This window comes from Amia ocellicauda (genome assembly GCF_036373705.1).
Source record: "Amia ocellicauda isolate fAmiCal2 chromosome 11 unlocalized genomic scaffold, fAmiCal2.hap1 SUPER_11_unloc_1, whole genome shotgun sequence".
In the NCBI taxonomy this organism is placed as follows: Eukaryota; Metazoa; Chordata; class Actinopteri; order Amiiformes; family Amiidae; genus Amia; species Amia ocellicauda.
This window is the reverse complement of record NW_027102659.1, coordinates 32,074-58,476: the sequence shown is the minus strand read 5'-3', so window position 1 is coordinate 58,476 and position 26,403 is coordinate 32,074. Positions and strand designations below refer to the sequence as shown.

Genomic DNA, 26,403 nt, shown 5'->3' with positions numbered 1-26,403 from the left:
ACCAGACGGAGGTAGCGCTGTAACGTGTTGGTATACAACTGGGCTTTGGAATACTGATTTAAATCGGCCCTGGCCTGTATAGCTTTCATTTCAGAGTCCAGGTTGTTTTCGGCCGTTTGTCTAATGGGCTCTGGCCCGACAACATTTTTTCTCAGTTTCTCAAGCTGCTCCTGAGGGATCAAAAAAATTTTCTGAGCATATTCCATTATTAACCCACTCTGGAAGCTAGAAGACTGGTTAGGAAAGGCACGGCTATGCTCAACAGCGGTCCTATAAAACCCCCGGTTTGATTAATCTTCTTTCTTTTTCTTTTAATAGAATACTTCTTATTAGCGATGATCTTGATAACCGCTTTTTGTTTTTTGAGTTTAGAATGTTGAGAAGGGGTTAGGGGTATATTACCGCGTAAGATGTTAAAAGCTATTTCACACAGGGTCTCGATCAAATCCGAGGGGGCCCCTGCCAGCACAGCTTTCCTATGGCGCGGGCTCCCCTCAAATAACATTTGCAAAAGCGGCAGATTTCTTTTAATCCGAACAGACATTCTTATTTATTTCCTTTTCTTTAGCACATACACTGCCGGCCAATCGGGCGGGCACAAACCTGTTCTGAGGCGAAAGTCTTCTGGGGTTTGTGCTTTTAAGTCCGCAATCAAGTACCCGTAGGGTTTTTTGGTGGCATCCTCAAATGCCTCCAAAAAGAACTTGGTCTGGTTAGGGTACATTTGACGAGCCAAGACGGTGACCTGTAGTTTATCTCTGGGGTATTTAAAAAGAATTATATAATTGGCATTTAAATTAATAGTGCGGCTTTTTTTACCTTGAAAAAATAGATTTTGAACTAAATAAATAATACTTAAATTCCTATGATGAGTGTACTTTGTGAAAGCTTTTTCCACTTCACTGTTGTCACCGGCCTGCTCCATCAGGTCATCAAGGATCACTAGATTAGTTTGACCGGGCGGGAACAAGTCATCGTCACACAACGAGGCGGGGAGACCTTGCACAAATTTCAGATTATTTTTTTTCGAAGCCAAATCATCGTAGAGAGGTTGCCAGCAAGAGTAACGCCACACTATGTTGTCAAGAGCTTGGGACACGGTTGCGTCCACATCTTCTATGATGTTCTTTATAAGATAGCTCTTCCCCGAATTGGAGGGACCGGCTATAATACAGGAGAAAGGGTGTTGAAGTCTGTTATCAAAACCACCGCTAATATCCATAAGGCAGAGTGGTATAATCAGTCTTCAAGACTCTTTTATTGTACACCACCCTGAACCGTTTGTTTAGTGATCTATTTTCCAACGTGTACCCCTTTTTATTGCGATAGATCTGATTTCCGGCTGTAATAATCTCACGAGGAGGCGCGTCTTTCTCGGTTACAAAACTTTCTACCAGGGTCGTCAGAGACTTGATGTTAATGAGCTTGTTGTTACAATGTTTCAGAGTGAAACCCTTAACTTTCATACAGGTCTTACCCGCAGCCGTTCTGTATGCGTAAGTCTTAGGACCCCCTGAAACAAACTCCACTATGTGGTCCTGAGGATCTAGTTCGCTCGTTAACTCCCCAAGGTAGTCCCCGAGGGGAGGGACCCAATCCCCTGGCCTGGTGACAAAGATTACAGAGTCAGTATCATGATAGAGCGTGCGTTCCTGCAACTGATCCATTAAGTTGTACAGTTCAAGCCGGGCGTAAGCCGTGGTAAAAACCGCTATGAAAACATTAACGTTCCCCTGTTTGGTGGGGAAATCTTTAGGGGCCCTCCACTGGACCTGTGCCACGTGGTCATTTAAGAATTGAAAGTGTGATACTGCATGTTGTTTGGAAAACATAAATTCTATAAACTGTTCAGGGGTTTTAATCAAGGTTGTGTTTAGACGGTAATTTCTTTCCCCAAACTTACCCCACAGACTGTTTAAAATCAGTTTGGACATTTGTCTCTTGGCGGGGTTTACAGTTATGTTCCCCGGCTCTAGACGGATCCCTTCCTTTTCAAAATATTGCTGAACGTATCGCTCTTTGGCCGCGGAGTCAACACACCATGAGGGATAGCCCGATGCCTCCTGTTTCCCTTTCAGATGGGTCATAATGTAATCAGCAAAAAGAGTATCAGGTTTTTCAGAAAAATGCCAAACCTCATACACCTTACCGACTCTGTAACCTTTCTCCACCGCCTTGTCAAGCTCAATGCTACACCAGACACCCGTCAGCGCTCTCTCTTCATCACTGTGCAGACAAGAGGTAGTTTGATTTTCAGTTTCCACACACGTTCTACACAGAGGGAACATCAATTTTCCCGAACACCTGTAAGGCAACACGGGTAAGAACAGCTCGCGAGGAGGGTACATGGTGACTTTGATCAAACCAAAGTAATGTCCGATTTCGAGAAAGTCACGATAAACAATGGTTGGACGCCCCACCGGGTACATTTTGGTCTTGTTGACATAAGGGTACAGACTGGTGAAATCATAGTAATCTACTCTCTCACCCTCCTTTACCTCATAATGTAAACAGAGGGCGTTGGTACGACCCCCAAATAACGCATCCCGGGGCTCTAGACGTTCAGGAAAGTCCAAGGTTTCCATAAACCGTTGTACCCCCGCATCCTGTTGCTTCAGGGTCGTCCACTCGTGTTCCCAAATCACCAGCACGTTCAAACCATAGGTGTTTTTTAAAGTTTCAATTCGTTCCTGGAAATCATAGTACATATCACCGCAGAGTTTTTGTGTTACGGGGTTAAAGGTGTTTGGGTCGAAGCACTGAGGACAGCCATGGTAAATACAACCAGCAAACTCATAAGCGGTACGCCGCCCGGACACGTTGCTAAAACCGTCTAAGTAGTAAGGCCCCATTTTGACTTCCCCTTGATTTAAAGCATGTCTGATGAAGATGTTATCCCGGGCACTCAGGTATTCCAGCCACTGTATGGAGACAGTCGAAAAGTTCTTTTGTCTAGCACGATAGTTGTCAGAAGTGGTGACCGCTATAGTGTTTTTCTGCAAGAAATTGGACCGATACATTTTCATGCAGAGAGACGCTATGGTCACACTTTGCAAAGGGTCGAGACCCGATGTGTTGATAACCTCGGCGCAGAAACGCACACAGGCTTCTTTAAGGATCACCACATCATTTTTACAATAAGCGGCCATCTCTTCTCGGAAATCAAAAACACCTCCCTTAACCGTATTGTACCATTTAAAGAATTCCTCCCTCTCATGAGACATCATAGTATCAACCCCATAATAAGAGGCGGGCGGGTAGGACCCTCGATAATTTTGAGTGTCCTTAGTATTAAAAAAATGGCAGAACCAACCTTTCTTCTGAGCCTCAAAACCCAGAGCCTTAGGCAAAGCGCTCAATTTCATGGGGAGGAAATTTAACGAGTCTATGTAACGTTAGTTGAAAGCTTCGTCGGTGAAACACATGATCTTGCTACCCTGAGCTATTATTTTTGGGGTCACCCCATTTTCCACCAGATACTTCATCAAAATGTAAGAATCATAACCCTTAGCATTGTGGGCAATAAATGTGTAATTGAGGTATTTTGGACCGCGATACCGCGTAATGATTTCCCTGACACAACTCTCACCGCTAGCTGACCACTCACGATCCAACATGTCAATACAGTGTATATAATTAGCAACGTGGACCCCGTTTTCTTGCCGGCATTCAAAAGCAAAAAAGACATACCGGTTGTGCGGCGGCTCCTTTTTAACCGGCTGAATAAAGCACTGGTGTTCGGACCCCGGGGTTAAATCAGCATTACAGATCCTGCATCTCGGCTCCAGACATTTGTGTGGTTTAACCTCATGAAAACGGTACTGGAGGCAACACTGCGGGCAATATTTAGTTTGATCACAATAACTCAGTTTTTTAACCCCCTCAGCAGCGGCCCTCTGTACCTTATGCTCGGAAAAACAGAACGCAGAGAGACAAATCCTTAAGCAATCTTTTCATCGGATGGTAGGGGCCAAACCCTTACAACATTGGGGATTGAATCAGACGTTACAGTAACCGTCACAGCGGTGCTTAAGCTTATCATTGAAGGCCTTATAACAACAATGACAAACATACGAACAACCCAAAAAAGCCGTCAAACTCTTTATTCCAAAGTAATGACTATCACTTAGGAAGAGAAACAGTGTCTGTGTATGGGTTTCAGCATGTGTCTGAAATTTCACAAATACTTCCTTTACCTCACAATGGTACCACACAACAATTTTTAAAGACAACAACTCCTCAAACTTGGTGATGTCTGAAAAGGCAACCATCTGTTGAGAGTTTAAGCCGGCCCTCTGATGAAGCATTAAAGCCTCTTGCAGAGCTTGGGGTTCAGGCATGTCGGGGGTGAGTAATTTTATTAAACTGTAAGCAAAACAGAGCTTATTGTCCCCACTGGAACTCACCACTAATTGCCTGAGCTTGGTCCTAATTATGTCGTTCTTCAAGCATTTCGACAGACTTCTAAGCACCCCACCCTCAGGGTTACGAACCACATTCATTACCAGAGACAGACTTTCATCAGCTATGATGGCTGCGTTACTTTGCAATAATGCTTCGATTTTAGCCAGACGTCTAAATTATCTCCACTCAGCATTACAGATAGGTTGCTAAACAAATCATCCCCTCTGAGTTCTAACTGTACAACATCTCGAGGTCTGACCCTTTCAGCAACCTGTTCAAGCATTTTCTGCAAGGCCTCGTATATGTTGACAAATATTTCTGCATAATTGTCACAATTTAAAAGTTCTGCAAAATTAAAACGCTGAATCATTTCAAAATTGTTATAGGCCGGTCTATCTATAATCACGGGATCACTGGTACTCTTGGACACATCATCATTTTGAACAAAGCCTTCACCCCCTACATTCTCACAGAGCATGTCCTCCACAGCCTTATCAGTCCCAGAACCCTCCAAATTCCGAACACCCCCACTGCTGACATCTACAAAACCCCCTTTTTGAGGAGGCTCATTTAAAGCCTGTAAAAGTCCTTCAAAGATATCCAACCGGTTAATGTCAAGACCCTCCTCTATAGTGATGGCTGCTTCTGCCGCCATCCTGTGTTCTAATTGTCTCAAATCATTTATAATAGGGGCAGAATTTGGTCGGGGTAGCTCCTCCAAAGCCTCCACCATTTCAAACAAATCGGGGTGAACTAGGGGGTGAACCTCTATAAGCGCTACCGGTGGGAGGTGGTTATTTAGATCATTGACCATCTGTAACAGGTCGGGGTTCACCGGTAAGTCTGTTAATTCACATTCTATCGGTGGTAATTGGGGGTTATTTAAATCATTTATCATTTGTAATAGTTCCAGGTTCATTGGGACATCAGAGGAGTTCACAACAGGGCCGGGGATGTTCTCTCGGGAAGGTCTTTTTGGGGCCCTAGCTTGTTCATAATCCTTTAGTTTGTGAGTTCTTTTACCAAGTCAGGACATTTTTTAATTTATTTTTTATTTTTCCAACAACACACAATAGTAAGGCGTTTTGTGTCTATTAAAACATTAAATACGGTACAATTCGTTAGTAAGGGTATTAATAAGGGTGTTTTGGCTCTCTATCAGCAGGTTTTGCCCCACTAACACAAGTCTTTGATTTTGTAACAAAGTATGTAGCAACTCATGCCGACCTTCAGGAAGAAGCTCCGGGGGCTGGTGGCCTGGCTCAGCTTCAAAGGATGGTCGCTCCGGTAAATCTCGGTCGAAGGAGGTAAGGAGCGAGTGTATACTCATGGACGGAGACCAAGAAGGCCTTTGCGGTGACACCCTGGCCAAGCGCGGGGTACTGTTCCGCGTTTCTGTAGCCAAGAAACGGGTCTGGGGGGACGATGTTGAAACCAGGCCGTCGTTGGGTGGTGTGTCAGCCCTGACTGACGGCGACCCCTGAGGTTGTTGGATGCCTGTATTTGTTCCGCCCGACAATGCGGCGGGCTGAATCTGGGGTGTAGAATTACCCCCAGAAGGCTGTGGCCTGAGTAGATGTTGGGGGGTCTCCAAGACCACCGTGGGGGATCCTCTCGGTGATCTCACCGGGAAAGATGTTTGATCCCACTTAGACGGGGTAATTGTCCTCAATAGCTCATCCACAGAATGACTATCCCAAGAGTCTTGGGAAGAATAAAAATATACATTACATTTACATCTTTAAACGGCGACAGAAATCAAACTTAAAACAACATGTCCAGGACATTCAAAACCTTTAGCTTTTTTAAACCTTTGAAAATAGCCTTAGACATTCACTACAACGCCTTATTATTTACAGACAATATATTTATTAGGACTTGATAATAAATGTAAAACAGAGAAGCCGCTGTAAATAAACTGTTTCTTAAATGTTTCTTTAAAAACTGTAATATTGTTAATAAAACACACACACACACAACAACATTTCATTTTTAAACGAACCTTCCAAGTGTAAACGCTTCCTGATCCCGGGACTTCCTGTTTCACAAACGTTTTCACGATCTGTTTAAATATTAAATACAATGAACACCTTCAAGCCTTTTCCTACAACCACTTTAAAACAGAAGTATAATAGCGGGAGATAAGCCAAACAACTTACTAAACCCTTTCGGACGGCTTTACTTCCTAACCAGACGGTACGGCAATCGGTCATTTCTAAACACGTTCCCCAGAAACAAGCCTAGACCTGTCCGGACTTCTAAAGATCTTTCCCAGAACCCCCCGCCCTACAGGAAACGGTCACCCATCGCTTAAATATTAGCCCTCAACGGGCAAACAAAGCCCTTTTAAAAACATTAAAGTTTGAAAGATCTTACTTACCTCCACAGAATAATCGTTTCTTATGTTTTTCGGCTGGTTTAGCTTTTTGCACCGCTGTGAAGGTAAGAGACATGTTTAACCTTTAACCACACCGCTTTATAAAAAGCTTTAACCTCTTACAGGCTGCAGATATATACTCACAGCTATCAGATACCGGGGCTGACGGCCTTTCAGATTCTTGAAAGGTTACGGTTCTCGAAGGTAAAACGAAACAAGCCCTCGATGTGGAAGGCCTTTCGTTGTCTCGAACCACGTTTCTTAATACTGTTAGACAGGATAATTTTTTTAAATTAACAAAACTGGACTCAAACATCTTACAGAAACGTTATACAAACAAACAGGGGTTTAGTTCTTACCCGGTCGGCAGACAGCCTGTCTAGGGACAACCACTTCTCTTGGTCGATCCTCGGAGACATTAATCACAGGCCTTTCGATAGTTTCTGTGTAATTAAAGAGACCGGCATTAATATATATTAAAACGTTTTCATAACTCTAATGAGCCGCTTCAAAACCACACACACCCATGCATAAGAACCCATGAGCGCAAACACAAAAATCTTACCGTCGTTGTTCCAGATGATCTCCTCAGCGTTGGGAATTAACTCCTGTTGACTGGCTGAAAAATAATTTTACAGAACTTAAAACAGATGTTATAGCCTTATTTACAATACATGCACACAACACGCTCTGAGTCAATGAAAATAATCTGAAGACTTGCCTAAAAACTCGTTTAAATCGAATCGCTGATGTTGTTTCCAGACATTGTTGATCTTTAGTCTTAAATCGAAAGGTCAGTATGAGTCTGTCGAGCTGAAGACCAGACCTTCATACTTAAAATGATGGCCACATGCCGGATCTGCTTGTAAGGCATTGTTCTGGTCTGGCCTTTGTGCCACCCTGTTACCAATTAACATATCAAAACCAACCAATAAAATGACACTGCATCAAATTTCAAATAGAAACCAAGATGGAGACGATCTCTCTCCTCTCTACTCTAAACTTTTATTAGAACCTTTTGGTCTCTCAAAAAAACATTTTTAAGCATCAAGACCTATAGTCAACAACCACTAAGAATATTTCAGGCCTTTATAAGCGCTAAAAAACAACCTGAGCCTAGAAAATAACTATAAAGATCAAAAATAACTAGCGCTTTTACAGTGATTTTTTTTTTTTTTTTTATAGCGATGCTTTGTTTGGTATTAAACAAGTCACAAACTACTCAGAACAGCGTTTATCCCCGCAAAAGAGATATTTGGGTTTATTTTACAAAGCTTATAAATTATATAGGTTAAAAGTATTCTGAATGTTTTGATACCACACGCCATACCTATTGTTGTCTGAGCACACCCCCGCCCCCCATGGTGTGAGTGATTTAGCCTTGAGTGTTGTGATCTATTTAGCATTGAGTGATCAGTTGTTTTCATTTTTTAAACGATTCCTTATCATCAGGGATTGAGACTGCTAAAATACCTTAAAAGCATATCCTTATCTTAAGTCTAACTCTTATGAGCTTTAAGACCCTAGAATGTATTTAAGTAAAACGACTGAACACATTATGTGAGAGATAAAATATAACCACAGCTTTTTTTTTTTTTTTTTTACAAAAACAATTAACCTATACACACAAACACCCACACACACACCCTCTTTTTTAATTTAATTTTTAATTAAATTTGAGGAGAGAGACAGAGCCAGATACAGTGTGGATAACATAAGTACCCTATGCAAAACAGGCATTGTTAGGACCTGGGATCATAACAGACAACAGAACTTGTTGAATTTTATAAAATGATTGGGCGAGAGAGAGAGAAAGACAGACAGAGACAGTGTGAATATGATAAACGCACAATTCAAAATTGGCATTGTTAAGACCTGGGACCATTACAGACAACAGAACTTGTTGATCTTATAACGGTTTAGATTTACTAAACCATTAAATGTATATTTAAAAAAGACCCCCAACCACTACAGGAAGAGCCGACCCATTCACACTCTACAGTTGACCAACAAGAACAACAAGAACAACAGGTTATGGGCGGCCTTGTTGTTCAGGGTTTTATGGGTGTACACTTTCTGACGGATATGACGTAGGAATAATTAAGGAAATAACTCTACCTAAAATCACGCCCCCCAATTATGACGTAGGAATATTAATAAGCTTAGGGCATACGTCATAACAAAATAGGCCGCGCCCAAAAAACCCAACTATCTACTCATAAGAGTAACAGCAATGTCGCCGATCCTGCTACGGTCGTATTGTAACAGCAACAACATGTATCGATTTTAAAAGTGTCAGTTCCAGCGCCTCGCAAAGCTACCCTTCTGTGATCGTCTGTTCTCTAGGTCAGGCTTTCTTGACACTCCGAGGAAGAGAAAACGATGGCCGGCCGCGTTACAGGGACAGGTAACACAGCACTAGCACACATGCACCGCGGGTTGTTTCCGCCCGGTTTCGAACCAGGGACCTTTCGCGTGTGAGGCGAACGTGATAGCCACTACACTACGGAAACCAACCTGTCCTGGTGTTTCGAATGGCTCCCATCGAAGCAGGCTGGTAAAACGTGCACAGGCGTTTCCCTTGGGCCAGCCTGTGAGATAAAGGTTTCTAATTTCACTGACCTATTTTGCAATGCTCAAGGGCACATCAGGACACTTTGGAAACTCTTTCAAAGGCAGGACGCCCTGCGCTCTGACAGTGCCTGCACTTAGCCCAACAAGGTGATGCTGAATGGCTTGTTCAAACGGCTGGTGGTCTTCCTTCACCACCAGACTATCAGAGCTATACTGCGCCTTCAACTACATAAGAGTAACAGCAATGTCGCCGATCCTGCTACGGTCGTATTGTAACAGCAACAACATGTATCGATTTTAAAAGTGTCAGTTCCAGCGCCTCGCAAAGCTACCCTTCTTCGATCATTAGTTCTCAAGGTCAGGATTTCTTGCCACTCCGAGGAAGAGAAAACAACGGCCGGCCTTGGGGCAGAGAGATGAGGACGGGTAACACGGCACTGGCATATGTGCACCGCGGGTTGTTTCCACCCAGTTTCGAACCGGGGACCTGTCGCGTGTGAGGCGAACGTGATAGCCACTACACTACGGAAACCGACCTGTCCTAGCGTTTCGAATGGCTCCCATCGAAGCAGGCTGGTAAAACGCGCACAGGCGTTTCCCGTGGGCCAGCCTGTGAGATAAAGGTTTCTATTTTCACTGACCTATTTTGCATTGCTCAAGGGCAAGAGGATCCAGAAAAACAGGTTACTGAAATGATGTTTGACGCCGTGGACTGGCCGTTCTTGAAAGAGGTCATAAACTGTATAAATGATGGATTTGACATCTTGACCAAATGTTCGCAACTGGATTTGGTTAGAAGGAGAATATGCTGGATTATGGATTATATATCCCCCTTGAATGACGACGACGATGATAAAACAGACGACGTGTGGGGTTTTGGAGGGGGGTCTGACGGCTCAGGGGCTACTCTCTTCTAAGAGGGCGGTGTGTCATGACGTAGTGAAGAGATAGGATAAAAGGCGCAACAATTCAATCATGGTTTAAAATTAAAGAGAATGTCTTACCCGAAAGCTGCGGACGTCGACAGGCTCTACAGGCCTCTTCAAACCCGGGATCACCCCTGGTTCTATTCCCCAGATTTTGTATACACTCTGGAACCCTTTGACTGCGGTTACTCTCCAAGACCTCAGACCCCGGTCCCTCAGGACGAAACAACATGCGGTGCGATGGATGTCCAAATGAGTCTCGGGGATCCCCAGCCTCTGGAGCTCATGGAGGGCCTCGATTTTCCCGAACTGTCTACCGTCTGTGCGTCTCAGGAGGGGGTCAGTCCAATGGATGTAGAAACACCCCACAAACCACCAGGCGAACCAATGAGCATCGGACAGTCCCGGGGGCGTGATGAAGATGAAGGATTTATGCCCGGGGTATGTGACCAAGTAAGCAGAGTGGTTAAAAGCACCCTGGTGTATATTCTGAGTGCTCTCATCGACCGAGCTCTGAAAGAAGTCTGTCGGGGGTGTGAAGTGAATCACCCCAGTCAGTTGAGACACAGTTGTTTGTTTGAACCAGACCGTTACTATTTCCTGTTCTATTTCAACGTGTTTTACAGAAGACTGAACAAACCGTGGCTGAAACCGGCACTAATCAAGGCGCTGTCTTACTCCCACATACATGTCACTGCGGGACAAGTCCAGAAAATCATAGATGAGATTTTGCTGGAGCTGAAAAAGGAGCCGTTTATAATAGAGAAACTTGGGCAGCTGCTCAATGACCTGGATGAGCCGAGTAGAAAAACCGCTGGCAAGCTAAAAGCTTATTTCTTCCGTAAAGAAGTTAAAGCTGGGGACAGCGACGAAGAATTCGACATCTACGCCACTGATTCAGACTCTGACCTGAACTAAGGGACTTTGAACATGGGGAATGTTCTGGACTGCTTCTGCAACTGGTTCTGTCATCAACACTCTGCAGCTAACCTGAGAGCGCTATTACACCATGTGCTTGACAGAAAAGTAGCCAACGCGAGCCTTTTCTCTACAGATTTAACCATCGATGAGGATCAACTTTCAAACCTGGAAAAGTTAATGGCTGCTGTAACAAAGATCGGGGGGTACGAACACTGGGATGAAGCGCTCAAGGGGGCCAAGAATGATATTAGGCCATTTCATCAACATCTGTATGACCTTTTACTGAGCAAGTTTAATACACCTCTGTTTAATTTTAAAATAGGTCATATTGTTGTTTTATTTACATATGTAACTGAGGTGTGTGCCTACAAGATAAAGAAACAGGTATATTTGTTGATATAGATCAAGTAACCAATCATCTGATTTCTTTTTGTCTGGACCGTAGAAAAAATTGTTGTGTATGTTATACTTTTCTCAAATGTCTAAAAAGGGGTATCTGCTCTCCTGAAGTTGAATAAAAAACCTTGTATAAAAACTTTGCGCATAGTGTGGGTCTGTGTGGTTATTTGACAGAATGACTCGGCAAGCTCCCCAAATGCAGGAACTATACTACAACCCAGCCAAGATTGGGGGTTTGGCGGGTAAGAAGGGTTTTCAAAGAGGACTCGCTGAGGCCGGAGTGAAGGTTAATGATGTGGTTGTTTCAGAATGGTTACGGGAACAAGACGCCTATACCTTACATAAACCTCTCAGGATTAACTTTAAAAGAAACCGCGTATATGCAACTGACATAGACTCACAATGGCAAATGGATCTAGTCGATATGTCAAATTTATCAAAACATAACAATGGTCACAAATTGATGTTGATGTGTATCGATGTTTAATCAAAATATGCCTGGGCTCGAATTCTACATAATAAAACAGGTTGAGCGGTGACGAGGGTCTTTGAGGATATATTGTCCCAGGGTCGATGTCCTAAAAAACTGCAGACTGATTAAGGAAAAAAGTTTCTCAACAGAGAATTTCAGAATCTACTGAAGAGACACAAAATACATCATTTCACCACCGGAAATGAGCTTAAAGCATCGGTAGTGGAGAGGTTTAACCGCACCATAAAGACCAAAATGTGGAGATATTTTACAGCGGTCAACACGTTCAAGTATTTTGATAAAGTTCAGGATTTTATTGATGCTTACAACCAAGGGTATCACACCAGTATTAAAATGAAGTCTATAGATGTTGATCAAAGTAATTCTTTTCAGGTCTATACAAAATTATACGGACCATTTATTAAGAAGGGAAAAACTACTTATAAGTTCAACATCGGTGATGTGGTTCGCGTTTCAAAGCTAAGGAGTACTTTTGCCAAAGGTTATGAACAAACATTTTCTGACGAATATTTTACAGTTACCGAACAGTTGGCTAGAGCCCCCCCCGTGTACCGGTTAAAAGACTATGACGGGGAGGATATAGAAGGAACGTTTTACGAAGCCGAGTTACAAAAAATTATTGTGGGTAAAGACAGTGTATACAGAGTTGAAAAGATATTAGCTGAAAAAACCCAGAACCGGAAAAAATATGTGTTGGTGAAATGGCTTGGATGGCCTGAAAAGTTCAATAGTTGGGTCCCGGAACAACAGGTTTGCGATATTCAATCCTTATAACAACATGCCCGCGGGTGTGTTGGGGGCATTACTCTCGATACTCAAGATGGAATCAGGAGGCTTCTACGTGACTCTACCCAGTAACGCCTCTCTCGATATATACCCTAAAAATGAAATATCCAGTTACACGGTACAATTTGGAAAATCTATAGATCTAAGAGGGTCGTGGGAAGTGGGGTTGGCGGAAATACAGTATCCTTACACTTGGGCTGTTTTACAAGATAAGGATGCCACCTTCGCCATTTTTGATGATGTTAAAAAGAGTCAATGGACATTCACGATACAAGGAGGTTATTATGACAATGTAGATAAAATATTAGATGAGATGCATAAACAGTTCTCAGAAGGCACCCCCAACATCAAGCTATATTACAACCCTATTAACAACAGAGTGTACAAGGTGTCAAAACCAGGTATTAGCATTCAAACCAGCGGCCAACTGGGGCGTATATTAGGGTTCTATTCTGACACAGAGAGCAGGTTCTCAGAAGTGGTGGGGCGGCTTTTACACTCTTTATGTGTATACGGATATCATAACCCACCAGAGGGTCGGGGATAGTTATGTCCCCCTTTTGAGAAATGTACTTATTAAAGGTAAAAGCAATGACATGGTCACAATTATTTATGACAAGCCACACTACGTACCAGTCTCAAAGACCCACTTTGACAACATCACGATCGAAGACAAATCGGATCAGAATATCAACGTACCCTTCCGCTTCGGTAAAGTTAAGTTGTCAAACTACATTTTCGACCCCTGAAACAGTGTGTACATTATTAAAATGGCTACCTCGAGGGGTTATGTAGATCCTAGCGCCAATGTGGATTATTACAAGATGCAAGATGGAACGGCTTGCCCGGTTTTGTAGGAGCCCCCACAATGTATGGCGCCGGTCTAGGAGGACTCTTTCGTGGTCTCTTTAGAATGGCCGTACCCCTGCTTAAGAGAGGCTTTGCTATAGCCAGACCCCACTTGAAATCAGCGGCTAAAAATATTGTTAGTGACGTGTTCACCAATGTTATGAACCGGGCAGCTAGCCATGAGCATCAGGAGGGTTCGGGTCTCATGGTAATGGCGAGGAGGGGGGGTAAAAGAAGAAACAGCATGTGTCCACCAGGGCGACGAAGATCCGTGGCTAACAAAAAACGAAGAATCTCTCATTCTCCAACATATCGTGGAAACACTCGGAGAAGGAAGCAGCACAAGAAAAAACCTGCAAAAAGAAAGTCTCAAAGAAAGAAAAATAGAGCCTCAGGATATATCTTTTAAACATGTCTTTTGTCCACAGTCTATTGGAAGAATGCGTCAAATCAGAACTGGATCTGTTTACAGTTCCATACACTCAAACGAGTATAGATAAGAGCATATATGTAGAGATTCCCCCTCTTTCTGCAATTTCAGACATGGCCCCTCTGGAGTTTTTTATAGCTGGCAATGGCGAGGATTATAATGATTTGAATAACACATTTATTTTAATGAACTGTAAAGTGACTAATGAGGATGGCGATGCAATCGAGAAGACGGCCAACGCTGGGGTCATCAATTACCCGGTGGCCACCATGTTTTCACAGGTGGATGTGACCCTGGGAGATCGGCTCATTAGTCAAAGCAGCAATACTTACCCCTATAGAGCCATGATGGAGTGTAAACTTAATTATAGTGAGGAGACCCTAAGCAAACAGTTCAGCCCCGGCCTTTTCTTCAAAGACAACCCGGAAGCTATGGACGACAAGGATCCAGAGGGACTCAATAAGGGTTTGCAAAAAAGAACGGCCTCTTCAACAGAAGGGAGGACCTTTGAGCTAATGGGGCATATCAATGCAGACATATTTTTCCAAGAAAAACTCATGCTCAACGGGGTAGACATTAAAATTAAAATGATCCGTAGTAAAAGTGCTTTTTATCTGATGACCCCTGATACTGAAAAATATAAACTGACCATATTATCGGCCTCGCTGTTTGTGAAAAAAGTGTCCGTCTCCCCGGCGGTTAAACTAGGACACGCGCAGGCGTTAAGTACCCGATCGAAAGAGTCTATATGACTGCAGGGACACGGGTGATGAACCAGGAAAATCTGTTTCTAGGACAGCTCCCAAAACAGGTTATTATTGGTCTCGTGGATAATGATGCATTTACCGGGGTTTACAACAAGAACCCCTTTAACTTTAAACATTATAACGCGGAATTTATAGCGTTGTACGTCGATGGTGTGCAGGTTCCATCCAGACCTTTTCAACCTGACTTTGAAAACGGCAATGCGGTTCGTGAATATTACAGTGTAGTACTGGCTACGGGTCGCCATCTCAAGGATCAAACTCTGCTGATCGATCGCCGGGAATACTGCAGCGGTTACACCCTGTACGGTTTCAACCTGACCCCTGACGAAGAGTGTGGACAACATTTTTCACTGATGAAGACGGGCAATATGCGTTTGGAGATGCGTTTCAAGCAGCCTCTACCACGCACTGTAAATATGGTCGTGTATGCTGTGTTTGACAACATTATTGAGGTGAATCAGAGGAGAAACGTTCTGTATGATTATTATTAAAATGAACACCAGAGAGCTCAACCACATCATGAATGCCCTGGCCGGCTCACGGAAACTGTTTCAAGGAGTCTACGCCTGCGATCAGCTACCTAAATTTAAGATCAAGAATTTACCTGCAATGTACATAATCAACACACACCCTAAAAATATGCCCGGAGAACATTGGCTGGCTATTTATCTAAGGTAGGACCACCGTGGTGAATTTTTTGATTCCTATGGAAACCCCCCGGATTTCAGACCTTTCCCTCGGAAGATCAATAACTTTCTGCTCAACAACTGTCAAGAAACCATTTACAGCGGTCGTCAAGTACAAAGTCTTCAGACCTTCACTTGTGGTCAGCACTGTGTGTTTTTCTTATATCATAGATCTAAAGGAAGGTCATACCCCGATATTATGGCCTTGTACAGTGAGGATTTAGGCCAAAATGATAAAAAAGTGGCAGAGTTTGTCAGTACACTGTGGACCCCCCTTATAACACAATGACTTACGACCCTAGCCAGCCATGTATACAGATGGGGTGTTCTTGTGAGGATTTTAAAAGATGTCATGCGTGTTAAGGTGAAAAAATAATGAAAACAGCCTTTGAATCATTAGTTTTGTTTTTATTCAACACAATTCTTATACAAAGCAGGGGTTATGGTATAAATAAATGTACAACATTTGAAAAAAAAAAAAAAAAAAAAAAAAATTGTTTGTCGGGTCATTATTTACAGGGGAGACAAATAAAAACATGAGATTAATAAGCTTCCCAACGATGGATAGATCCTGAGGATGGTCGCTCAGCACGGTCAGAGTAATGAGATATCGGAGTCAGATCAGGCTCCACCTCTTTACACAGATGGATTTTTTATCGCGTTTCCTGGTTAGGAACTGTTGATTGGGGCATGTTCAGACAGGCCATCGCCTGTAGGAAAGCATTCCAGCCTACAGGTCGGCGACTATCGGGTACCTTATTAGTGCTAGTGACACTCTTCAACAAATCAAACGTGTGAACCTTTGATCAGTTGTCCCTTAAAAACAAATTCACCCTGTTCATTCCAAGCCGTTACCCGCGGTTTCTGAACCATTTTGTGCAGGATATATTGTGCATGTCTTTTGCTTCTGGCCGGCATGTTTCTCAAAACATCCGTTACAACATCTCCCTCTGAACTCTCAACAGGTTCGGTCACCGCAACATCTTTATCAACCGAACCCCCCGCATCAGCCCCAGAACCATTTTCTTGAGAGGCCATGGTTAAAGTTAAAATGTATTGATCTTTTTCACCCTGTCTAACCAGACGGAGGTAGCGCTGTAACATGTTGGTATACAACTGGGCTTTGGAATACTGATTTAAATCGGCCCTGGCCTGTATAGCTTTCATTTCAGAGTCCAGGTTGTTTTCGGCCATTTGTCTAATGGGCTCTGGCCCGACAACATTTTTTCTCAGTTTCTCAAGCTGCTCCTTAGGGATCAAAAACATTTTCTGAGCATATTCCATTATTAACCCACTCTGGAAGCTAGAAGACTGGTTAGGAAAGGCACGGCTATGCTCAACAGCGGTCCTATAAAACCCCCGGTTTGATTAATCTTCTTTCTTTTTCTTTTAATAGAATACTTCTTATTAGCGATGATCTTGATAACCGCTTTTTGTTTTTTGAGTTTAGATTGTTGAGAAGGGGTTAGGGGTATATTACCGCGTAAGATGTTAAAAGCTATTTCACACAGGGTCTCGATCAAATCCGAGGGGGCCCCTGCCAGCACAGCTTTCCTATGGCGCGGGCTCCCCTCAAATAACATTTGCAAAAGTGGCAGATTTCTTTTAATCCGAACAGACATTCTTATTTATTTCCTTTTCTTTAGCACATACACTGCCGGCCAATCGGGCGGGCACAAACCTGTTCTGAGGCGAAAGTCTTCTGGGGTTTGTGCTTTTAAGTCCGCAATCAAGTACCCGTAGGGTTTTTTGGTGGCATCCTCAAATGCCTCCAAAAAGAACTTGGTCTGGTTAGGGTACATTTGACGAGCCAAGACGGTGACCTGTAGTTTATCTCTGGGGTTTTTAAAAAGAATTATATAATTGGCATATAAATTAATAGTGCGGCTTTTTTTACCTTGAAAAAATAGATTTTGAACTAAATAAATAATACTTAAATTCCTATGATGAGTGTACTTTGTGAAAGCTTTTTCCACTTCACTGTTGTCACCGGCCTGCTCCATCAGGTCATCAAGGATCACTAGATTAGTTTGACCGGGCGGGAACAAGTCATCGTCACACAACGAGGCGGGGAGACCTTGCACAAATTACAGATTATTTTTTTTCGAAGCCAAATCATCGTAGAGAGGTTGCCAGCAAGAGTAACACCACACTATGTTGTCAAGAGCTTGGGACACGGTTGCGTCCACATCTTCTATGATGTTCTTTATAAGATAGCTCTTCCCCGAATTGGAGGGACCGGCTATAATACAGGAGAAAGGGTGTTGAAGTCTGTTATCAAAACCACCACTAATATCCATAAGGCAGAGTGGTATAATCAGTCTTCAAGACTCTTTTATTGTACACCACCCTGAACCGTTTGTTTAGTGATCTATTTTCCAACGTGTACCCCTTTTTATTGCGATAGATATGATTTCCGGCTGTAATAATCTCACGAGGAGGCGCGTCTTTCTCGGTTACAAAACTTTCTACCAGGGTCGTCAGAGACTTGATGTTAATGAGCTTGTTGTTACAATGGTTCAGAGTGAAACCCTTAACTTTCATACAGGTCTTACCCGCAGCCGTTCTGTATGCGTCTTAGGACCCCCTGAAACAAACTCCACTATGTGGTCCTGAGGATCTAGTTCGCTCGTTAACTCCCCAAGGTAGTCCCCGAGGGGAGGGACCCAATCCCCTGGCCTGGTGACAAAGATTACAGAGTCAGTATCATGATAGAGCGTGCGTTCCTGCAACTGATCCATTAAGTTGTACAATTCAAGCCGGGCGTAAGCCGTGGTAAAAACCGCTATGAAAACATTAACGTTCCCCTGTTTGGTGGGGAAATCTTTAGGGGCCCTCCACTGGACCTGTGCCACGTGGTCATTTAAGAATTGAAAGTGTGATACTGCATGTTGTTTGGAAAACGTAAATTCTATAAACTGTTCAGGGGTTTTAATCAAGGTTGTGTTTAGACGGTAATTTCTTTCCCCAAACTTACCCCACAGACTGTTTAAAATCAGTTTGGACATTTGTCTCTTGGCGGGGTTTACAGTTATGTTCCCCGGCTCTAGACGGATCCCTTCCTTTTCAAAATATTGCTGAACGTATCGCTCTTTGGCCGCGGAGTCAACACACCATGAGGGATAGCCCGATGCCTCCTGTTTCCCTTTCAGATGGGTCATAATGTAATCAGCAAAAAGAGTATCAGATTTTTCAGAAAAATGCCAAACCTCATACACCTTACCGACTCTGTAACCTTTCTACACCGCCTTGTCAAGCTCAATGCTACACCAGACACCCGTCAGCGCTCTATCTTCATCACTGTGCAGACAAGAGGTAGTTTGATTTTCAGTTTCCACACACGTTCTACACAGAGGGAACATCAATTTTCCCGAACACCTGTAAGGCAACACGGGTAAGAACAGCTCGCGAGGAGGGTACATGGTGACTTTGATCAAACCAAAGTAATGTCCAATTTCGAGAAAGTCACGATAAACAATGGTTGGACGCCCCACCGGGTACATTTTGGTCTTGTTGACATAAGGGTACAGACTGGTGAAATCATAGTAATCTACTCTCTCACCCTCCTTTACCTCATAATGTAAACAGAGGGCGTTGGTTCGACCCCCAAATAACGCATCCCGGGGCTCTAGACGTTCAGGAAAGTCCAAGGTTTCCATAAACCGTTGTACCCCCGCTTCCTGTTGCTTCAGGGTCGTCCACTCGTGTTTCCAAATCACCAGCACGTTCAAACCATAGGTGTTTTTTAAAGTATCAATTCGTTCCTGGAAATCATAGTACATATCACCGCAGAGTTTTTGTGTTACGGGGTTAAAGGTGTTTGGGTCGAAGCACTGAGGACAGCCATGGTAAATACAACCTGCAAACTCATAAGCGGTACGCCGCCCGAACACGTCGCTAAAACCGTCTAAGTAGTAAGGCCCCATTTTGACTTCCCCTTGATTTAAAGCATGTCTGATGAAGATGTTATCCCGGGCACTCAGGTATTCCAGCCACTGTATGGAGACAGTCGAAAAGTTCTTTTGTCTAGCACGATAGTTGTCAGAAGTGGTGACCGCTATAGTGTTTTTCTGCAAGAAATTGGACCGATACATTTTCATGCAGAGAGACGTTATGGTCACACTTTGCAAAGGGTCGAGACCCGATGTGTTGATAACCTCGGCGCGGAAACGCACACAGGCTTCTTTAAGGATCACCACATCATTTTTACAATAAGCGGCCATCTCTTCTCGGAAATCAAAAACACCTCCCTTAACCGTATTGTACCATTTAAAGAATTCCTCCCTCTCATGAGACATCATAGTATCAACCCCATAATAAGAGGCGGGCGGGTAGGACCCTCGATAATTTTGAGTGTCCTTAGTATTAAAAAAATGGCAGAACCAACCTTTCTTCTGAGCCTCAAAACCCAGAGCCTTAGGCAAAGCGCTCAATTTCATGGGGAGGAAATTTAACGAGTCTATGTAACGTTAGTTGAAAGCTTCGTCGGTGAAACACATGATCTTGCTACCCTGAGCTATTATTTTTGGGGTCACCCCATTTTCCACCAGATACTTCATCAAAATGTAAGAATCATAACCCTTAGCATTGTGGGCAACAAATGTGTAATTGAGGTATTTTGGACCGCGATACCGCGTAAAGAAATCCCTGACACAACTCTCACCGCTAGCTGACCACTCACGATCCAACATGTCAATACAGTGTATATAATTAGCAACGTGGACCCCGTTTTCTTGCCAGCATTCAAAATCAAAAAAGACATACCGGTTGTGCGGCGGCTCCTTTTTAACCGGCTGAATAAAGCACTGGTGTTCGGACCCCGGGGTTAAATCAGCATTACAGATCCTGCATCTCGGCTCCAGACATTTGTGTGGTTTAACCTCATGAAAACGGTACTGGAGGCAACACTGCGGGCAATATTTAGTTTGATGACAATAACTCAGTTTTTTAACCCCCTCAGCAGCGGCCCTCTGTACCTTATGCTCGGAAAAACAGAACGCTGAGAGACAAATCCTTAAGCAATCTTTACATCGGATGGTAGGGGCCAAACCCTTACGACATTGCGGATTGAAACAGACGTTACAGTAACCGTCACAGCGGTGCTTAAGCTTATCATTGAAGGCCTTATAACACCAATGACAAACATACGAACAACCCAAAAAAGCCGTCAAACTCTTTATTCCAAAGTAATGACGATCACTTAGGAAGAGAAACAGTGTCTGTGTATGGGTTTCAGGATGTATCTGAAATTTCACAAATACTTCCTTTACCTCACAACGGTACCACACAACAATTTTTAAAGACAACAACTCCTCAAACTTGGTGATGTCTGAAAAGGCAACCATCTGTTGAGAGTTTAAGCCGGCCCTCTGATGAAGCATTAAAGCCTCTTGCAGAGCTTGGGGTTCAGGCATGTCGGGGGTGAGTAGTTTTATTAAACTGTAAGCAAAACAGAGCTTATTGTCCCCACTGGAACTCACCACTAATTGCCTGAGCTTGGTCCTAATTATGTCGTTCTTCAAGCATTTCGACAGTCTTCTAAGCGCCCCACCCTCAGGGTTACGAACCACATTCATTACCAGAGACAGACTTTCATCAGCTAAGATGGCTGCGTTACTTTGCAATAACGCTTCGATTTTAGCCAGACATCTAAATTATCTCCACTCAGCATTACAGATAGGTTGCTAAACAAATCATCCCCTCTGATTTCTAACTGTACAACATCTCGAGGTCTGACACTTTCAGCAACCTGTTCAAGCATTTTCTGCAAGGCCTCGTGTATGTTGACAAATATTTCTGCATAATTGTCACAATTTAAAAGTTCTGCAAAATTAAAACGCTGAATCATTTCAAAATTGTTATAGGCCGGTCTATCTATAATCACGGGATCACTGGTACTCTTGGACACATCATCATTTTGAACAAAGCCTTCACCCCCTACATTCTCACAGAGCATGTCCTCCACAGCCTTATCAGTCTCAGAACCCTCCACATTCCGAACACCCCCACTGCTGACATCTACAAAACCCCCTTTTTGAGGAGGCTCATTTAAAGTCTGTAAAAGTCCTTCAAAGATATCCAACCGGTTAATGTCAAGACCCTCCTCTATAGTGATGGCTGCTTCTGCCGCCATCCTGTGTTCTAATTGTCTCAAATCATTTATAATAGGGGCAGAATTTGGTCGGGGTAGCTCCTCCAAAGCCTCCACCATTTCAAACAAATCGGGGTGAACTAGGGGGTGAGCCTCTATAAGCGCTACCGGTGGGAGGTGGTTATTTAGATCATTGACCATCTGTAACAGGTCGGGGTTCACCGGTAAGTCTGTTAATTCACATTCTATCGGTGGTAATTGGGGGTTATTTAAATCATTTATCATTTGTAATAGTTCCAGGTTCATTGGGACATCAGAGGAGTTCACAACAGGGCCGGGGATGTTCTCTCGGGAAGGTCTTTTTGGGGCCCTAGCTTGTTCATAATCCTTTAGTTTGTGAGTTCTTTTACCAAGTCAGGACATTTTTTAATTTATTTTTTATTTTTCCAACAACCCACAATAGTAAGGCGTTTTGTGTCTATTAAAACATTAAATACTGTACAATTCGTTAGTAAGGGTATTAATAAGGGTGTTTTGGCTCTCTATCACCAGGTTTTGCCCCACTAACACAAGTCTTTGATTTTGTAACAAAGTATGTAGCAACTCATGCCGACCTTCAGGAAGTAGCTCCGGGGGCTGGTGGCCTGGCTCAGCTTCAAAGGATGGTCGCTCCGGTAAATCTCGGTCGAAGGAGGCAGGGAGCGAGCGTATACTCATGGACGGAGACCAAGAAGGCCTTTGCGGTGACACCCTGGCCAAGCGCGGGGAACTGTTCCGCGTTTCTGTAGCCAAGAAATGGGTCTGGGGGAACGATGTTGAAACCAGGCCGTCGTTGGGTGGTGTGTCAGCCCTGACTGACGGCGACCCATGAGGTTGTTGGATGCCTGTATTTGTTCCGCCCGACAATGCGGCGGGCTGAATCTGGGGTGTTGAATTACCCCCAGAAGGCTGTGGCCTGAGTAGATGTTGGGGGGTCTCCAAGACCACCGTGGGGGATCCTCTCGGTGATCTCACCGGGGAAGATGTTTGATCCCACTTAGACGGGGTAATTGTTCTCAATAGCTCATCCACAGAATGACTATCCCAAGAGTCTTGGGAAGAATAAAAATATACATTACATTTACATCTTTAAACGGCGACAGAAATCAAACTTAAAACAACATGTCCAGGACATTCAAAACCTTTAGCTTTTTTAGACCTTTGAAAATAGCCTTAGACATTCACTACAACGCAATATTATTTACAGACAATATATTTATTAGGACTTGATAATAAATGTAAAACAGAGAAGCCGCTGTAAATAAACTGTTTCTTAAATGTTTCTTTAAAAACTGTAATATTGTTAATAAAACACACACACACACAACAACATTTCATTTTTAAACGAACCTTCCAAGTGTAAACGATTCCTGATCCCGGGACTTCCTGTTTCACAAACGTTTTCACGATCTGTTTAAATATTAAATACAATGAACACCTTCAAGCCTTTTCCTACAACCACTTTAAAACAGAAGTATAATAGCGGGAGATAAGTCAAACAACTTACTAAACCCTTTCGGACGGCTTTACTTCCTAACCAGACGGTACGGCAATCGGTCATTTCTAAACACATTCCCCAGAAACAAGCCTAGACCTGTCCGGACTTCTAAAGATCTTTCCCAGAACCCCCCGCCCTACAGGAAACGGTCACCCATCGCTTAAATATTAGCCCTCAACGGGCAAACAAAGCCCTTTTAAAAACATTAAAGTTTGAAAGATCTTACTTACCTCCACAGAATAATCGTTTCTTATTTTTTTCGGCTGGTTTAGCTTTTTGCACCGCTGTGAAGGTAAGAGACATGTTTAACCTTTAACCACACCGCTTTATAAAAAGCTTTATCCTCTTACAGGCTGCAGACATATACTCACAGCTATCAGATACCGGGGCTGACGGCCTTTCAGATTCTTGAAAGGTTACGGTTCTCGAAGGTAAAACGAAACAAGCCCTCGATGTGGAAGGCCTTTCGTTGTCTCGAACCACGTTTCTTAATACTGTTAGACAGGATAATTTTTTAAAATTAACAAAACTGGACTCAAACATCTTACAGAAACGTTATACAAACAAACAGGGGTTTAGTTCTTACCCGGTCGGCAGACAGTCTGTCTAGGGACAACCACTTCTCTTGGTCGATCCTCGGAGACATTAATCACAGGCCTTTCGATAGTTTCTGTGTAATTAAAGAGACCGGCATTAATATATATTAAAACGTTTTCATAACTCTAATGAGCCGCTTCAAAACCACACACACCCATACATAAGAACCCATGAGCGCAAACACAAAAATCTTACCGTCGTTGTTCCAGATGATCTCCTCAGCGTTGGGAATTAACTCCTGTTGACTGGCTGAAAAATAATTTTACAGAACTTAAAACAGATGTTATAGCCTTATTTACAATACATGCACACAACACGCTCTGAGTCAATGAAAATAATCTGAAGACTTGCCTAAAAACTCATTTAAATCGAAGTCGCTGATGTTGTTTCCGGACATTGTTGATCTTTAGTCTTAAATCGAAAGGTCAGTAAGAGTCTGTCGAGCTGAAGACCAGACCTTCATACTTATACTGATGGCCACATGCCGGATCTGCTTGTAAGGCATTGTTCTGGTCTGGCCTTTGTGCATCAAGACCTATAGTCAACAAACCACTAAGAATATTTCAGGCCTTTATAAGCGCTAAAAAACAACCTGAGCCAAGAAAATAACTATAAAGATCTAAAATAACTAGCGCTTTTACAGTGTTTTTTTTTTTTTTTTTAATAGCGATGCTTTGTTTGGTATTAAACAAGTCACAAACTACTCAGAACAGCGTTTATCCCCGCAAAAGAGATATTTGGGTTTATTTTACAAATCTTATAAATTATATAGGTTAAAAGTATTCTGAATGTTTTGATACCACATGCCATACGTACTGTTGTCTGAGCCCACCCCCGCCACCCATGGTGTGAGTGATTTAGCCTTGAGTGTTGTGATCTATTTAGCATTGAGTGATCAGTTGTTTTTATTTTTTAAACGATTCCTTATCATCAGGGATTGAGACTGCTAAAATACCTTAAAAGCATATCCTTATCTTAAGTCTAACTCTTATGAGCTTTAAGACCCTAGAATGTATTTAAGTAAAACGACTGAACACATTATGTGAGAGATAAAATATAACCACAGCTTTTTTTTTTTTTTTTACAAAAACAATTAACCTATACACACAAACACCCACACACACACCCTCTTTTTTAATTTTATTTTTAATTAAATTTGAGGGGAGAGACAGAGCCAGATACAGTGTGGATAACATAAGTACCCTATGCAAAACAGGCATTGTTAGGACCTGGGATCATAACAGACAATAGAACTTGTTGATCTTATAAAATGATTGGGCGAGAGAGAGAGAGAGACAGACAGAGACAGTGTGAATATGATAAACGCACTATTCAAAACTGGCATTGTTAAGACCTGGGACCATTACAGACAACAGAACTTGTTGATCTTATAACGGTTTAGATTTACTAAACCATTACATGTATATTTAAAAAAGACCCCCAAACACTACAGGAAGAGCCGACCCATTCACACTCTACAGTTGACCAACAAGAACAACAAGAACAACAGGTTATGGGCGGCCTTGTTGTTCAGGGTTTTATGGGTGTACACTTTCTGACGGATATGACGTAGGAATAATTAAGGAAATAACTCTACCTAAAATCACGCCCCCCAATTATGACGTAGGAATATTAATAAGCTTAGGGCATACGTCATAAGAAAATAGGCCGCGCCCATAAAACCCTACTATCTACTCATAAGAGTAACAGCAATGTCGCCGATCCTGCTACGGTCGTATTGTAACAGCAACAACATGTATCGATTTTAAAACTGTCAGTTCCAGCGCCTCGCAAAGCTACCCTTCTGTGATCGTTTGTTCTCAAGGTCAGGATTTCTTGACACTCCGAGGAAGAGAAAACGATGGCCGGCCGCGTTACAGGGACAGATAACAAAGCACTAGCACGCGTGCACCGCGGGTTGTTTCCGCCCGGTTTCGAACCAGGGACCTTTCGCGTGTGAGGCGAACGTGATAGCCACTACACTACGGAAACCGACCTGTCGTGGTGTTTCGAATGGCTCCCATCGAAGCCGGCTGGTAAAACGCGCACAGGCGTTTCCCGTGGGCCAGCCTGTGAGATAAAGGCTTCTATTTTCACTGACCTATTTTGCATTGCTCAAGGACACATCAGGACACTTTGGAAACTCTTTCAAAGGAAGAACGCCCTGAGCTATGACAAGACTTACACTTACCCCAACAAGGTGATGCTCACTGGCTTGTTCAAACAGCTGCTGCTCGTCTTGTGCCACCATCAGACAATCACAGAGCTATTGTGCCTTCTACACCTTACGGTAGCTTTACTTTAACAATAATAATGACGGCGACCTCGACGACAAAAAGAAAAACAAGAACAACAACAACAACAAGAACAATAACATCATCATCAGATTTTTATTAAAAGTGGCTACACCAGCGTTTACAATTTCAACCTGTCGACGGACGGACGCTCTGAGTGCACCGATTTCGGGATACTTCGGAAACTCTTTCAAAGGCAGGACGCCCTGCGATCAGACAGTGCGTGCACTTAGCCCAACAAGGTGATGCTGAATGGCTTGTTCAAACGGCTG

At 43.1% G+C, this 26,403-nt stretch overlaps 2 non-coding genes across 2 annotated transcripts; both read right to left on the bottom strand.

Annotated features, from left to right (window-relative positions):
- Nucleotides 1-9,221: 9,221 nt before the first annotated feature.
- On the bottom strand, nucleotides 9,222-9,294 carry trnav-cac (transfer RNA valine (anticodon CAC)). Its single transcript has one exon. It is a non-coding gene; the product is annotated as a tRNA-Val (tRNA).
- Nucleotides 9,295-25,756: 16,462 nt separating this feature from the next.
- On the bottom strand, nucleotides 25,757-25,829 carry trnav-cac (transfer RNA valine (anticodon CAC)). Its single transcript has one exon. It is a non-coding gene; the product is annotated as a tRNA-Val (tRNA).
- Nucleotides 25,830-26,403: the final 574 nt, after the last annotated feature.